Here is a 16,217-nt window from a genome sequence, read left to right as displayed (position 1 = left end):
TTGATACCAGCAGGGATTATAGTTGGGGGAAACATGTTTTTCTAAGAATGGAAATGTCAGCATATTGCAAGGCGTAAGGCTGCAATTTTTATTTTTTTTTTAATTTTTAATGCCGGTCTCAAAAATACGATCGTTTAGTGAGATCCCACTGAGAAAATCAGATTGTTTTTCACAGTCCGACTTATTTTGATGTCGCTCGCCCACAGAAATCCGTTCTCTTTGTTCGGGAAGCATCCAATTCATCAGCAGGAGTGTTAACGCCCACAAACAACCGACATATTTGTTCTGCTGCTTCACCTTGTTGGCTTGCAGAGGGAAGGTGCCAAAGGTGGATGTTAAACATGTCAAGTGCTATCTGCCTCATTTACTTGGCCACTGAATATTCATGGCTCTTTCTACTGGTGTCAGCCTTCAGCCAGCCGTGCAGACAACCAGCAGTCGTCTCTCCAGTCATCAAACGAGCTTCATCCTTTTGACTTGTAACATCCTCCATCCTCAGATCTCCCGCAGATCTTTGTCCACGTCACAAGTTGTTTTTCTTTTTTTTTTTTGCCTTTCTTTCTTATGTAAGGTGGTTATTTTGCCTGAAGCCTGACGGCAGTTTCCCGTTCCGGTATGAGTGAAGCTGGTGCAGCTTCTCGCTTTGAGGTGCTTGGAGGGACGAGTCGGCGTGGCGCACCCTGCGAAGATGAGGAGGGAGGCGAGCGGGTATAACCCCGTGTACTGCAGTCATGCCCATTTACTCTCCCCGACACCTCCGGGGACATGCTCTGACCTCTGTGGGGATCTCGCCCCCTCTTTACTCTCACTCATGCGTTTCCCCTCCGCTCCGAGGAAACCGCACCAAATTCCTTGTGCATTACAAGAGCTTTCGGGGGAAGGCCCCCGTTGCCGCTTGGCCTCATCTAGACTGCCGTGACCGCCGCTTGGCAGAAGCGCCAAGCCGTGGTGTGCGGGGGTCAGACTCTCTTAGCATGGCGGCGGAGATTGCAGTGGTTGTCTCATTAAATATATGTTTCCCGTTAACACGAAACGCTCACGCTCTTTGTTGTTTCTCGCCTCAGATGAAAGACACCCTCTACAGGCTGCACTCAGCCCGAGCTGGATATTGTCAACATGGCTAATGCTGCAGATTAACAATTTGCATGGTGTTGTAATGAGCTTTGGGCAGCGGTGCTGAAAGAATTCAGATGCTTGACTTAAATAAGAGTCAGACCAAACTATTAAAGACCTCCTTGAAATGGAAAATTATGTTTACCCATTATTTTTTTTTTAATTATGTATGTATTGGTTAATTGGCTAATTGTTGGTTTGTATATTCATTTATGGCCAATATTCATATCTTCATAGTCATTGATTCAAACTGTTCCCTATTCGAAAGGGATTTAGAATATTTCGATGGTATAGCTTATATCGAATTGTAGCTATGTTAATAATTCTGAGCCGTTGTTGAGGTTAAACAGTCAAAATGCATCATAGAGTTTAATATGATGTATTACTGTAATATTGAAGCCTACAAATTGATACATAGAATTTCCACAGTAAATAATTGAGTCAACTGAAGAATACTTATTGGTCAAATATTGTACACGTACTCCATTACTTCCCACTGTGAAAGTGCAGGTTTCTGCCTCCTCCTCGTCCTCTGTTACATGGGCATTTGGTTGCAGCAGCAGGAATTTCATCTCCTGTCATCTCCCGGTTGATTGGTATTGATTTGTCAGGCTGAATTGGCCTCTTGAGTGGAAGTTGCATCAAATAATCCCTCCTTCTTGTTTCCCAAATCCATTGTGAGGGCTGCACAACGATTGCATCAGTGGCTTTCCGAGCACGTGGAGGCGAGCTGAAACATTTCCTGCGGGTGTTAGAAAGAGGCGGCTTTTCCAGCCTCACTGTTTTACCTCTTAATGAGACCAGGGGAAAGTTGACCTACCGAATAATTGTGACAAACAGAGCTGAAGGGGGGGGGGGGGGGGGGAGTTTCCCGGCCCCCTTTTCACTGTGGTTCTTTGAGAAAACCCTCACTGCACCTGTGGTTTGTATAGACATGAATCTTTTCCCAGACAAAACGAGGGACTCTCTGTAACCGGGAAGGGTCCTCCTGCTGTGCATGGATGACACGGTCTGCTGTGCTGCTGCCACCGCTGCTGCTGGTTGGCTCTCGACGAGGGCAGCTTAGTTGATGAAATGGAAAAGTTCCGGAGCGGTGAACACTTGTGCGCAAAAAGGTAATTGGAGATTGCCACTGAAGAGCTCTGCATGATACGCTTTCAGTTCTACTCCACGGAGGGACTGACCACAAAGTTTGATTATGTTTGCTGTTAACCAAGCGCCCTGCTGCAGTACAGCGAAATGGGATCTTGTTCAGACATGGTGGGAAGGTGAGAAGGCAGCGGCTTGTGCTGAACACGCACGCTTGCTATTTTCTGTTTCACCTAAACTGAAGCGTCTACGTTGTTTTGCTCAGATTCAATCTCCAGCCTTCACAGTTGAGGTATTCTTGAAAACGCACGGCCACGCCGACGACTCAGCACAAATAGATTCTGGCGTGGCATTCTTAATTTATGAGTCTTGAGTGTCACATATTGAATGACCGACACGTTACAGATTACTCGGGAGCCCCGCATTTGTGCAGGACTGTTGATCGTTTTGCAAGCAGGTGCTTGACGCTCGTGGTGGCCGCGTTTAATTAAAGTAAGACCTCAGGTCGGCGCTTCTCCGGCCACTTCATGTCTGATTTGACACTGGTGGATCGGCGTGTGTTCAGTGGAAAGCAAATAAATGATTGATAAGAGAAGCAAAGCTGTTTCAAATCCTGCTCTTAGGACATTAATAATGAAGAGCACTTTGAGCGCCCTCCGTGGCATATAGGAGACAAAAGATTTTTATTACTTCCTGGATTTTGCATGACCATTTTTTTTTTTTATGTTGGTGGCCTTTTTTTCTATTTTGGTATGTTCTGTGACCCACATTATCTTTTTATTGTTTTTTTTTCTTGCATTTCTTCAAGTTTTATCTTGCTAATATATCGACTGACAGCTCAATTACACTGACAAGTCATTTTGTCTCGCTGGTTTGGTTGAATTTGGCTTTTTGTGTGTCTGTCTACTTTTCATATTTACTCCATAATAAATCTATAAAGCTAGATTTTCAATGAACTATTGAATGATTGCAGGTTTTAAACTTGACTAACTTGTTTGGAATCGAAGAAAGTCGGATGACTTTTAGACTACAAGGTTGAAAACTATCTTCAGATTTGGGTGGACTACTAACTCTTCCTCAAATTAATATCTAAAACAATCAGAGACGCCATATTTTGATTTTTCTTTGCCCACTGGGTTTGCCATTGTTTGAGGTTGTATTAGCTCTCATAATTAATGCTCTCACATTGTGCTTGCTCCTTCTGCAATTGTTTAATGGTTTCCAACTGGAGAATTAGGATCACCAACTGCTTATCTTGATGCAATACACTTGTGGTATTTGTATGACAGAAATCAATAGAAGCATGTTTTTTTCCCCGTGTTTGCTTTTGTCAGTATTCCCAAAAAGTTGGGTGAAATTTGCACTCGGTTTGGATGGAAACTAGTGGCACCTTCCAGTGAGGATTTATTTAGCTCATGCCCAATTGTTCTGCAGCAACGGGCTGATTTCACTCCACAGGGTTGTGTTCACGGTGGTGCTCAAAGTTTTTACTGTTCACTTTTGAGTTACGAGTGCCAGAGGTGCCAAAACACATAAAAGATACTGGATAGAGGAAAGAGGAAGATCAGGAGATGTTTTTTTGGCAGTGCCGTTTCTCTGTGAAACTGCCTCCTCCTGTCTGCAGCGCAGACCCCGCTGTTCTGCGTGTCTCTGTCAGACTCCATGTCATCCTGCCATTGTTCAGGCCAGAAATCAGCACAGGCCTCCATTGTTCTGCGCGCCACCGTGCAGCTACAACCTGTCCTGCCCAATATCGCTCTACCTCATATTTGTGAAATATTGTCACCTCCGCAACAGCTTCTGCCACTTCCACTGTCTCTTCCTGGTTTAGAGGTTATATACCACTGAATCCTTTGAAATAGTAGAGTTTTCTTTTATTTGGGCTCAAAGTGCCATTGTGTGGATGCACAAGTGTCTTCACGCCCACTCTAAAGCCGGCTCTCGACAGTAAAGGAAGACATGCCTCACAGTGGATCAAAGTAATTCCTCCCCCCCCCGACCCCCTCCCGTCCAAACAGAGCAACATGTTGACATGGTCCCAGTCACAAGCTTGTTGGTTTGTGAAGGAGCAAAGTGGTGGAGGATCACTCCGACTCGTGGGAAAACATTCTGGCTGAAAAGACGTCCTGACATTTGTTTTCGAAACAGTGATTGTCTGGCTCCGTGCTAAAGGGCAGCACGGACTTGTTCAGTCTGTTCAATGTTTTTTTTTTTTTTCTTTCCCCTTTTCTTTTCTGCAGGGGTGTTGATGCAGGCTGACTTCTCCTCTGCTATTGAATGTACTCCTTTCATGTGGTTTCACTTTGTAAGGTACTAAACTTAACACTTTCACTTTGCCACGCTGTCCCTGCAGCCCGGCTAGGGCTGTGGGTCCCATTCAATGGCATCGCAGCATGGCTCCTTGACAGGCCGCAGCAAGTAACCTTTACTTCATTTATCCCTGTTAGACATTATGCCACATACACATTTTCGCCCTGGAAATATTCTTCTCCTGCACTGTGGTCACGGAGTAGTCATCTAATGAGAAAAACTGAGGTTAATTAAGCAAGAGAAAAGGACTGCAATGGAATACAAACTGGTATATGTTGAATAGTTTCAATAGGTTTTTTTTCTTTTTCTTTTAAGCAGTACAAGATTGAAAAGTGAAAGGAATTGGAGATTAATTTCCTGCAGACATATTAACGTGAGTGATCGTCAGTGGGCGCACTTTCAGGTCTGTGATGGTCATAAAACTTTTCCAGTTGTATGATCAGGCAGCAGCATGTGATGAACACAGATATGTTAAGAAAATGTACCTGCTATTGCTGCTGGAAGTGAGGATGGCATGAAACAACAAGCTGCAAGATGCTCAAAAACTGAAGAAAATTGCCTTACCAAGCCATTTGTAATAAAGTTGTTGGTAAGTTTCATGTGTACATTATATGAATGAAGTCTTGCTCTAGGATTTTGTATTTATTTGGCGTCCTTGCTTGGGGTAAGTCCCCACTGGGCCTGAGTACTGTTTGTCTGGAAACAGATATAAAGCTGTGAAAGCTTACCAGAAATAACTGTTGGTACCAATTGAGTCAACAAAGAGCGCATGGACAGCTTTGTATATAAGTAGGAATAAACAGTTTAATTCAGAATAATGTGGATGTCATTATGTGAGAAATTAAAACCTGCTTTAATTGATCTTATTGCTTTGTAGCTGATTGATGCGTGTGTAAAAAAACATACGGCTCTGGTGGATGTGACGGCCGGCCTGGTTCTGAAGTTTTGCTCCAATAAGCCGACAAGACATTCCCCAGTCGGCGCTGCCTTTCACTATGACACATGAAGAGACCACAGATGAGAATCACCTGTCTGTGGTGAGCTCTGGGAAGCAGAACCCATCTCCTCTGAAGGCGGGTTGTCACCGCAGCTATTAAGACTAATAGCAGCAGCCTGTGATAAGCACAGTTAGCTGGATTCATGACCCAAGTGGCCAAAGCGGCACGATCATTTCCACTTGTGTGTTTTTCTGCTGATGCGTTTAATTTTTATCCTGTCCGGTGCTGTGACACGGGAGGCAAACCAGAGAGTGCCAGAAAGAGAGAGAAAAATAGAAATGGAGTGATGGAGCCTCGGATGAAATATTGATTGGTTCTATTCAAGGTAAAAGCGTCGCAACATGAGTGTATTCTTTGAATTGTGTGGCTCGAATCAGCTCCTGTTGGTAGTGTTGACTTCACGAGACATAAATCCATTCATTGGAATCTATAACTGTCCTTATCAATACATATGATTATATGAATTCCACAAATGCTATTGTAAGAGAGCTAAACTAAGTAGTCGAAGAGACAGTTCATCGAGATCATAGTGAGATTTATTGGAGGCCTGTTGCATTTTATTTGTGATGCTAAACACAAGCAGAAAGCTTTAAATTGTTTGAAATGAATAATTCACACATCTTACCAGATACTTCCCAGTGAAGAAGTAGTCCCTGTAGGCTCTTCATCAGTAAAAGTTTTAGGCAGATGAGAAGCCTCAGGAGCTAAACCACTTAGTCGGGAATCTCGAGGTCTTTGTGTATAAAAATGGGTGCAAACTTGATATTGCATGTACACACGTGGGAGCTGATCCACCCACAGGACTGAATATATCTGTGAGATGTGCAAAAATAACAAACATTAACAATATATCGCATTTGACCTGATTCTTATTGGTGTGCCTATGCATAATATTGGGAGATTATCCTTATGGATTTATGTACAATGGACAACGTTTGAAAATGTTTGTATTGTTTCTGATTGGTTTTAACACGTTTGAAAAGGAGTTGCATATTGGCTGAGCTTTTAGCGGAGCTGCTGCTTTTATTGTGTTGAGAGACATTGACACAGCTGGCACACAATGACTTTTATGTGCGAATTTTATTCTGTTTTCTGTGCCGTACCTTATTACGTTCTGCAGTGTTTTCTGAACGTTGTTTTTTTTTTTTCTTCTTTTTCTTCTCCCGCATTTCCCATTGATATTGTGACAGATCATTTCCTGTACTTCCTGTTTCTTTTAGTTGTTAAATTCAGATTTATTTGTAGTATTTTTCCTAATATATTTGATAAATTCCTCTATCCACATGTCCAGCTCTATAGTAGCACATTTTGTTTTGTGCTTAACGGCTCTCCAGCCAAACGCATCACGGCGAAATCAAGTAAACAAATGCAGAAACAATATCAGAAAGAGGGCCTAATGCACGTGTTATTATTTTTGTTCATCACACACAAAGTGAAAGTACCTAGACTTTAGCACTCTTCATAAAGTATCTCACGATTTGTCCTTTGCTCTTGCAATCTGCAGCAACTATTGGTAGTCGTAGTAAGCAGCAGCTTATATTAGTGGCCTATTTGTTATTTGTTTAAAGTCTCACGTTGGCTGATCTGACCCGTCAAAGCAAGATGGCTGCCCCGATGCGACGTTAGCGAGATTAAATTCTCCTTTGTGATTGCATTTCCTCTCCAGTCATACCTCGCGTGTGAAAACCAGCCAAATACCCATCAAGTGTCAGATGCTCGTGCCCCCCCTTTCCCCTCCTGCCACATGGCATGGTGGGTATTAGCCGATTTCCCGGAGATCACTGGAGGATGCCGGCGGAGCACTTGTGCTCCTCTTTCTCGCTCTCACTCGCTCGGTGTAGAGTGGCCCGCTTAATGCATTGTAATGGTTGACCATTATTTACGCAGGGGATAAACAAAGAGAAGCGAGGAATTGATGGAGTAATCCACTCTTGCAGTCATTAGGCATTGAGATGGAGGAGCTGGTGGAAGCAGCCTCCTCCTTATGCCTCTTGAGTCGAGCTGCTAATGGAAATGGGACTCATTAAGACACCTTATACTCCGACGCACCCAAGATCATGAGGAATTGCTAATTGATTGTCGTTAGCGTTGCTGCAATGAGATGCTCTGCCTGTTTTCTCATTTGTTATGAACGGCTTTGTTTTCTTCCCCCGTCTCCTTCACTTCATTATTGATGTTGCTGTTTTTCTTTCTCCTTCTCTTTGCCCATTTTGCCTCAAGAGCCCTTAGCAACCGACTCGCCCTAACAATGTAATACCTGGTTAACTGCAACAATCGGCCCCACAGCAATCCCACATGCATGTTCACGCATCGGATCTGTAATATTTCCTATAATTAGAAGGTAGCAGTATTTAAAAAGAATCAATATTCCAGAGCTGCTAATCACTGAATGTGCCTGAAACACGCCTCCCATGAGCTCTGGTAAAAGGGTGGAGGGAGAAAATGTGCTTCAGCCAGCATGGTCATGGTTGAATAGCAGGGAGAGGCAGGTCTTCCTGCGATGCTTCGCTTATTGGCTCTGGAAATTCCTTCCCCTTTCCTCTGGAACCAGCAGATTGTGTTCATCTCCGCCTTTAATCATTTTCCCTCCCAGTAGTAATGTGCTCTCTTTTTCCTCCCTGGATTCCTCTGTGTATATGTCCGCTACCCCCCCACCCCCCCTTCTTTTTTCACATTGCTTTTTTTTTTTTTCTTCTCCCTCTTATTATTAGACAGAGGAAGAAAGGACGAGGGAGGGAGATGAAGAATGGGGCCGAAAATGCAAATACAGGTTCTTTCTTGTGACAGATCAGGGCTCATTACACCCACCTCTCCTCTGCAGTTGGCTGGAGGATCTGCCTCCGTTTCCTGCTCTTGCTTGTCTTCATTAGATTATGAAGTCTTTCACCTGCAGTAAAACCTCCTCAGCTCTCAGACTGGTGAAACAGTGGGAACAGGCAGGTGACCGAAGGGGAACCACTGGCTGCGGGGCACACGATTTGCTTTGCAGATGAAGCAGGACAGAGTAAGGGGAGATTTTTTTTTTTTTTTTGGGGGGGGGGGGCGGCATCATTTTTATGTCTGTGGTCAGACGGTACAGAATTTCTTTGCTTTCGCTCTCTGCCAGCAGCCTACACCTCTATCTCTACCTCCCTCGTGGGAGTTGCTACCACCTTCTTGCTCTGATAGGGGAAGACTGAAAACAAAGGAAGAAAAATACAAGCACCCTCTTGGGCTGCGCTGGCTTTTGAAACAAGATATACTATAGAGAGAGGAGTAGGAGGAGAAACAGTATTGAAGCCATCAATTCATGCAGGACTGAAGAGCATCAGCTCACTCATCGGCACTGAAAAAACCCCCCCAAAAAAACCAACCTGAAGTATTTAACATGAAACTCTGCTTTTATTTTCAATATTTGGGCCTCGAGCATATATGTATATATATATATATATATATATATATATATATATATATATACACACACACACACACACTCAGTAAAAATGCAGCTTGGACCAGCAGACAGCACCGCCTGATTCACAGTGACCAGCCTATAAACCACACTGTGCAGTTTTGGTGTGGCCAGACCTCAACTTCATTTATTACCCAAAGCTGCTGTCGCAAGCATCCATCACAGTGTGGAGATTGATTTCTTGGTTCAGCCCTAAAGCTGTATGAGAACTCACAGCTTTCTCACACAGGGATCATTACATACATTTAGAAAAGATTCCCTTTCAGTTTTAGTGGTGTTTATTTATGGCTAAATGCTTGGCTTCTGTGTTGTTGTGACGAAGACACGGTCTTAATATAAACACCCTATTAATATTAATAGACCTCAAAATTAACTGTTGTTGTAAGTTGGTTAAAAAAAAAAAAAGGCTTTTCAGTGGTGAAGCATGTTGAGCTGCTCTGCAATTGATGCCAGAGGGCAAATACATTTGGACGTTGTTGCACAGCAGGTAGGAAATTGCCTGCATCTACATGCATAAGACAGGTAATTAGAAGTTGTGGCGCTGCTGATCATGTGACTCATAACATGTATGCAACCGTACCTTTTTTTTACGTGCATCAGTGTCTGAGGCTCCACATAATTACAGCAGCAGTGGTTAACTAGGCGCCGGCGACTGTGTTAATCAGTACAGAGACAAGAGCGGGGCGCTAACTGAGCTGGCGTCTCATGCCCTCGAAATGTATCACGATGAAAACCATTATCTCTAAACCTGTAATCATCCCTACAGCACCCGTTCATGGCGGCGATGCACTTCGTGCTGATGACTTTGCCACGTAATGGCGTGTTAGTCCGTCTGATGTATTCATGTCATATGAACGTCCTCTGAGAACAGCACTGTGTGTGTAGTACAGACAGTATATATGTCCTGTGTCTTCTCTCGTACACCAACCGACTAGAGTACTTTATAAAACTCTGTGACCATTAAGTCACTTAACTGCCTCATTTACACAAGATGAAATGCATAGTTTCCATTAACCTTCATTTCAAACCAATCCTTTAAATGGTAATGCATGTACTCGATTAGTGATTACATTAAAGCATGTATATGACAACCACTGCTTTACACACACTAATTTACAATGTCTGTTTTCATTGTTTATGTGTCTGTTTGAAAATGAGGTGCAGACCTGCTCAGCCTCCAGCAGCGACGCTGTGGTGGTGAGAGGCATTTTCTCAGTTGGATCCCCATGTCTTTGCAGATATCGTCATTAATTATTTTCTGTGTTGTACCCCTTTGGAGGTTTTGTAGTCTTCTGAATCTCTTCTGTTGCTCGTCTTTTGATGCGGCGGTGGCTCATGTCCCATACAGCCAAATTCTGATTTATTTGCTGTAATGCTTCAATCTGTCTGGACGAGGAAACAATGTGATGTCACTCATGATGCTATTCATCGTAAATCATCCCCGATGCACACAACTTGAAAGCAGAGAACATGCAGTTTAACTCTATATACAGGATTTTACTAATGTTCTTTTTTTTTTGGGGGGGGGCCTGTACATAGGGTGAAATCAGAAAGACGTGATAGGTTCAAACCAGAAACGTTCTTGTTATGAATAAAAACTCAGACCACTATATTATGTTGTCCCAGCATAGTGTAAATCATGCATCATCTATAACAGCGAATAAGGCCAAAGTCAAAGTTTACATTGCTGTTCAAATAAAATAAACCATATACCAAGAACCCATAATTAACTGACTGAAGTATTCTGAAATGATTCATTCATTACAGATCAACACTGACTGATACAAAGCACATCATTTAAATGATTGGCGATATTAACCTTGAAGGTTAATTTCATTAAACCATCCCAATTAAAGTGTTACACAGCAGCACTCAGAGTATCCCTTTAATGAATTTTTGTGGAATCACATTTTCACTGTATATGGAAGCAAACTGGCTGTGAAGCAGTTTTTTTTTTATCTGCTTCTCCCCTGGAAATCATTACACACAACCTGATTGTCATCCTCACATTCGCCTTTCCAATTTTTCTCCTTTGACTTTCGAGTGTCTCTGTCAGATGTCTTTTGAAAACCAGAGATGCGTATCCTGGTTGATCTTGCGTGTCTTGAGCGTATCAACAACAGGAAGGACATGTGGTGATTTCTGTGCCAAGGTAGGGGCAAGTGAAAGTCGAGCGCTGCTGAGGGAGGTGAAAGGGAGGTCAGAAGTTTCAGATCTGGCTTTTCCTGACAAGATGCATGTATGATTTAGACTGTCCCCTTTATTTAATAATAATAATAAAAAAAACTCAGTTCAGTGTCTACATTACTGTCAAAATGAATTTAGTTAAAAAAAAAAGGTGAATTTGCAGAGTTTCTGAAGCATATTTGAAGAAGATGAAGAAGGATCACACTGACGTCGTTAATTCCGCTCAGCAAACAGCATGTTAATCGCAGGTAATGCAAGTTAAATCAAAGCTTTGCCTTGGCTTTTTTTTTGTCACCTTTGCTAATTGTTTTCATTGAGACCTGAAAAAAATCTCTTGAATCCCCCCCCCCCCCCAACTGTTCCACCTGTTTAATGTCCATATGCATTCAAATCTGACTGTATTTACCAGTTAAAATGCAAATGTGGCCCAGCGGGGATAGCGGCCCCCGAGAGCTGCTGGGGTGGACAGGCACAGGCACGGGGGCGTCCTGCACACACTCACACACATAGTGCTAAGAGGTAGGTCAGGTGAGAGAGTATCCCCAGGTGCCCCCCCCCCCCCCCCCCCCACACACACACACCTTTTTCCAAGCATAGCGGGTGGTGTCCAGCTCCGTCCACCCCAGTGACTCAGCGGTGGGTTTCATAGCCACTTTACACAGGATGACTGTTCCTCGAGCAGCCAGTAAAAACTCGCGGCTGACTGAGGAGGAAGGAATGAGCCTGTCCGGCTCTGGTGGCTGCAGCAGCAGCAGCAGCAGCGGGGATTTTGACTCCATGAGGACCCAATTAAACCTGGGAGGGCCTCTCTGAAGGAATAATAACAATGATAAATGCACCTCTGTGGCCGGCTTAAAAGTGGCAGGGAGAAATGTTTTATTGTGCCGCCCTGTCTTGACACAATTTACTCCGGGCTTCTGTTTTTTTTTTTTGCAGTATCAGGAGGAAAATCTCACCTTGTGAAAGTCTCTCTCTCTCTCTCTCTCTTTTTTGTTCCACCTCTTTGAGAAGAAACTTAGTGTCACCTTTTGAACATTTTGATGAGTTGGCTTTATGCGACATCAAACCCTCTCTGCATGTGCTTTGAATAGGTTTGTGACTTTTTGCCAAAATGACAGATAACTTGTGTGTGTGTGGAAGTTCCATATCTGTGCATGGACACACTATTAAACAGTTTGGAGTGTTGAATTGCACCCAAATATCCAGTCACTTGAGAGGGATTTTCCTCTATCGAGCAGTTATTTAGAGGAAGAAGAAAAAAAACAATTTTAATTAGATAACTGGGCCCTGTATTTCAGATTAGCACTTTGCTAGTAGTTTATCAATTACTGCTTGTGGTTTCATACTGCCAGTCAGTCTTTGTCTGGGCTCCAGCCTCCTCCTCACCACGCTGCAGAGCCGTGTTATTGTACTTAAACAAATCAATTCTGTTGCAGTTGAGCTTTTCTTTTCTTTTCTTTTTTTTCTTCTCCTCCATCCCCCGTCATTATGAACTGTTTGCAGTGCAGAGCACATTGATTTTTCACAGCCCTGGAAAAGCTGTTGATGAATAGCACCGAGGTATCTGGGGAGAATCTGGCTTTAAAAAGGAGGCACCCAGCGTCAACCCCTCCTCGTCCTCCTCCTCCTCCTCCTCCTCCTCCTCTCTGCCGACCCACTGAGCCTCCAGCGCTCCTCCACTTTTTCTTCTCCGAAAGCGGCACTTCCAACGAAGGAGAAACACTGCCTGAAAAATCTTCCAATCATAAAAAAAAAAAAAAGAAGTGCAAAGCACAAGGGAGTGCTTTCTCCAGCTGAATGCGAAAATACACCTTGTGGTTAGACAGTTTTTATATTTGGAGCATTAGCCTTGTCCTGTCAACCAAAACATGAGCTTGAAGAGAAACCAGAGGAGATCTGACTGGGGGAAGAAATGGCCAGCATGCAGTGTGTCACTAAGCAGATGCCTGATGAAAATGATACTCTTGCAGAATACAGCAAGACTTTTGTTGCTCACTCCACACACACACACACACACACACACACACACACACACACACACACACACACACACACACACACACACACACACACACACACACACACACACACACACACACACACACACACACGCACACAGATCCACAAAGCTAAAGCAAATGCCATCAAGCTATTTTTATTCTTTTCTTCTGTGCTTCATGCAGCACTTTGAACATTTTATAGTTTAATGTTTGAAGAGTGACAAAAAAAAAAAAATGCTTGCTGTCACCCTCCAACTTTTTTCTTTGACTCTCTAAAAATGAGCCTCATGCTCTCTGAGCAAAGGACGGAGTTAAAGGAAAACAGGCTGCAGGACAGAAACCGACTCGTCGGTGTAAAACAGAAAATCATAACAGTAGACTTTCTAATAAGGACGCCGGGCAATTAAACCAAAATGATCACAAGTATTACAATAACAACATGATTTGCAATAAGTACAAACACTTAAATAGATTATTGTCATTTCTTGGTGTTTCCGGATGTATCAAGTTTCCTTTTTCTGAATTACAGTGCTCGTTCTCTTGGCATATATAATGGCAGGACTGTTATTAATGCGTACTTTGAAACACAATTTATTGCAGTTAAGTCAGTATTTTGCCATATTGTGTATGTTTATTTTGCAATATAGCCTTCTTGCTTAGTTTCCTTTATTAAGAATACCTTTATTTCCACTTTATTCACTTTAAAATGACCTTCAGTCTGCATTAAAAGAACACATTTCACCATGTGCCGTCGGACTGCTCAACATATCAAAATGTAAAATATCACCCAAAAAAACTGACTGAACTGCAGTAATGCACTGCAAATTCTGAATGACACAATATGAAAGAGAAGTATGATGAACCACGATTTAATTCATAAAAATTGTGAAATTAACTATTCTTAAAAAATTTATTGATTGACAGCTGCTATCATGATATGCAAAGAAAAAAATCACAAAGAAATAGTAAGAAGCACAAAAATCAATGGAAAAGTGGAAAAAGTGGTTTATCGTTGGGGCAAGAGAAAGAGCACTGTTAATTGGAAAAACAACCTCAAAGCGCAAACTTTGAAACAACATTGACTTAATGTTTTTTAATTTCAAATTGATTGCAGTACTCAACAGTATCCCATGTTTACCTGCATCTCTAATCCAAAGGTAACCTATTCTTGAGATTTGTGGTCTTTCAGAGCAGCTTCATCCAATCATCAGAGTATTTAATTACATCTTTATCTGGCCTGTGTTTACGGTGCTCGTATTAATGTCTGCTCGTAATGATGAATTCATTAAAGAAAATTAAGCTTCTGTGCTTGCTTGCTCGAGCGAGTGTCGATGAGACACCATTTTGAACTGTGCGGCCTGAGCAAGATAAATGAAACATTTAGTTAATTTTACATTCTGTTTTTAAATGATTTAGTGCTGCATTGTATTCTGGCAATTCAATACTTAACAAGATTAAACTGGACTCTTTTCTTTTTTTTCCACAAACGTGGGTTGTAACCTTTTGCACTTTGTGGAGTAATGTGGTCATCTCCAGCCGTCTGAATGACACTGGGCTCAGGCACTGGCTCTGCCAGCCAGGCTAAGTGTTAAAGCTACAGTGAAGGCACTGTCCTAATAGGCTTATCCGTCAACTGGGAGTGGATTGTGAATGTGTCGCGGCAGTGAACTTGGTGCGCGCTGGATGCTTATGGTGCCATGCCGGTCGTGCGGAGTATCGGCTGCTCTTTTGAGTCATCCTTCATGGGCGGGAGAGCGTGAAGGAGCTTCTCCTGGTTGGTGAAGAAGTGCGGCGACGTTAACCGAGGTGCAGACGGCAAATGCCACTCGAAGCCCAAAGGGATCCGTGAGAAATCAAATCACGATCATCATTTCCAGAAGAGGAAAATGCAAATGTAACAGTTCAATGTGTGAAAATTGGTTGATGACGTAAAACTGACTGTTTTTTTTTTTCTCCTCCTCTTTTGTCTGATTTTCTCAGTGAAGACACAAGGCGCTGGAGTGTTTCTCCTCCTGGTGTGTGAATGGGTGGGGGGGTTCTTCGGTCACGAATCAAGAGCTGAAAACAACGCAGGTGAGTACTTTCATTCATTTATGTTGCAACAACGCCAAGCAAGTTGTTGGCGATTCTAAATTGTGCACACAAATTTAAAGTCCGCATCCACATAAAAATTGTTCATACTTTTTATACCTTGACAAAGTTTCTTTGCACTAACAGTCTTAGCTGACATTTTAAAAAAAACAAAAAAAACAAAACGTGTTACTTAATTTTTGTCATTACTTACTTCAATAATGGCTACGCAGAAAACTAGAGCCAAAACGCAGAAGTTTGTGGACAAATACATATGTTGGAAAAATGCTTTGTGGATATAGGTTATTGTCCCTTTAAGTAGTTTTTTTGTGATTCAATTCAATAGAATAATACATATTTTTAATAAATTATTTTGTTGTTGACATTGGCAGTGGAGGGCAGCACAGACAGAAAGTGTTAGTAACTTGTTTTGTTTTTTTTGCTGTTTTGAGACAGGAAATAGTCTGGATTAGCAAACATTATAATTACCAATGTAGTTTCCTGACTAACTAACGTGTTAATTGTGTTAACCAGCTTCATGACAACATTGTTAATCTTCTATACACTGGAGAACAGGTGTGGTTTATATTATGCCGTAAAATGGGAACGGAGAGTATTTATGCATGCATGCTTGACATTTGTTTGTGTTTGTTATCCCAGAACCTTACAGGGTTTTAGTCAGGACCTCCCTGTTTAGCGCCGATGCTGAACTTTCTCGCAGAACGCATTATGTCACAGCTGGGATCGAGCGAAGCTCGTCACTTGAAATGGATATCCGCCTCCCCCCGACGCTGCCGTGATTTAAAGTCCACGGCTGTGTTTGCACTGACATGCGTCCTCCTCCGTGGTGCTCGAGTGTCTTTTGGTAAACATGCGTTGATGGCAAAGCAGTTTGTGTGTGGCCAGTGTGGACTTGTCCGAGTAGAACATGTTGATTTAATCACGGGGGGGGGGTTGAGTAACAAAGTGCTTGTATTCCGTGTACACACACACACACAC

The 16,217-nt window shown here is 42.6% G+C and overlaps 1 protein-coding gene across 1 annotated transcript in view; it reads left to right on the top strand.

The window, feature by feature from the left end:
* LOC308145614 (zinc finger MIZ domain-containing protein 1-like) overlaps positions 1 to 16,217 on the top strand; it is a 114,159-nt gene that overhangs the window by 15,910 nt on the left and 82,032 nt on the right. The window contains exon 2 of the mRNA XM_080517083.1: positions 15,129 to 15,221. The gene's annotated coding sequence lies outside the window, so the exon portion shown is untranslated. The remainder of the gene's footprint in view (positions 1 to 15,128; positions 15,222 to 16,217) is intronic.

The sequence above is a fragment of the Blennius ocellaris genome (assembly GCF_963422515.1).
Source record: "Blennius ocellaris genome assembly, chromosome: 21".
Lineage (NCBI taxonomy): Eukaryota > Metazoa > Chordata > Actinopteri > Blenniiformes > Blenniidae > Blennius > Blennius ocellaris.
Note: the sequence above shows the minus strand (reverse complement) of the source record. Positions and strands in the feature narration are given on the sequence as shown.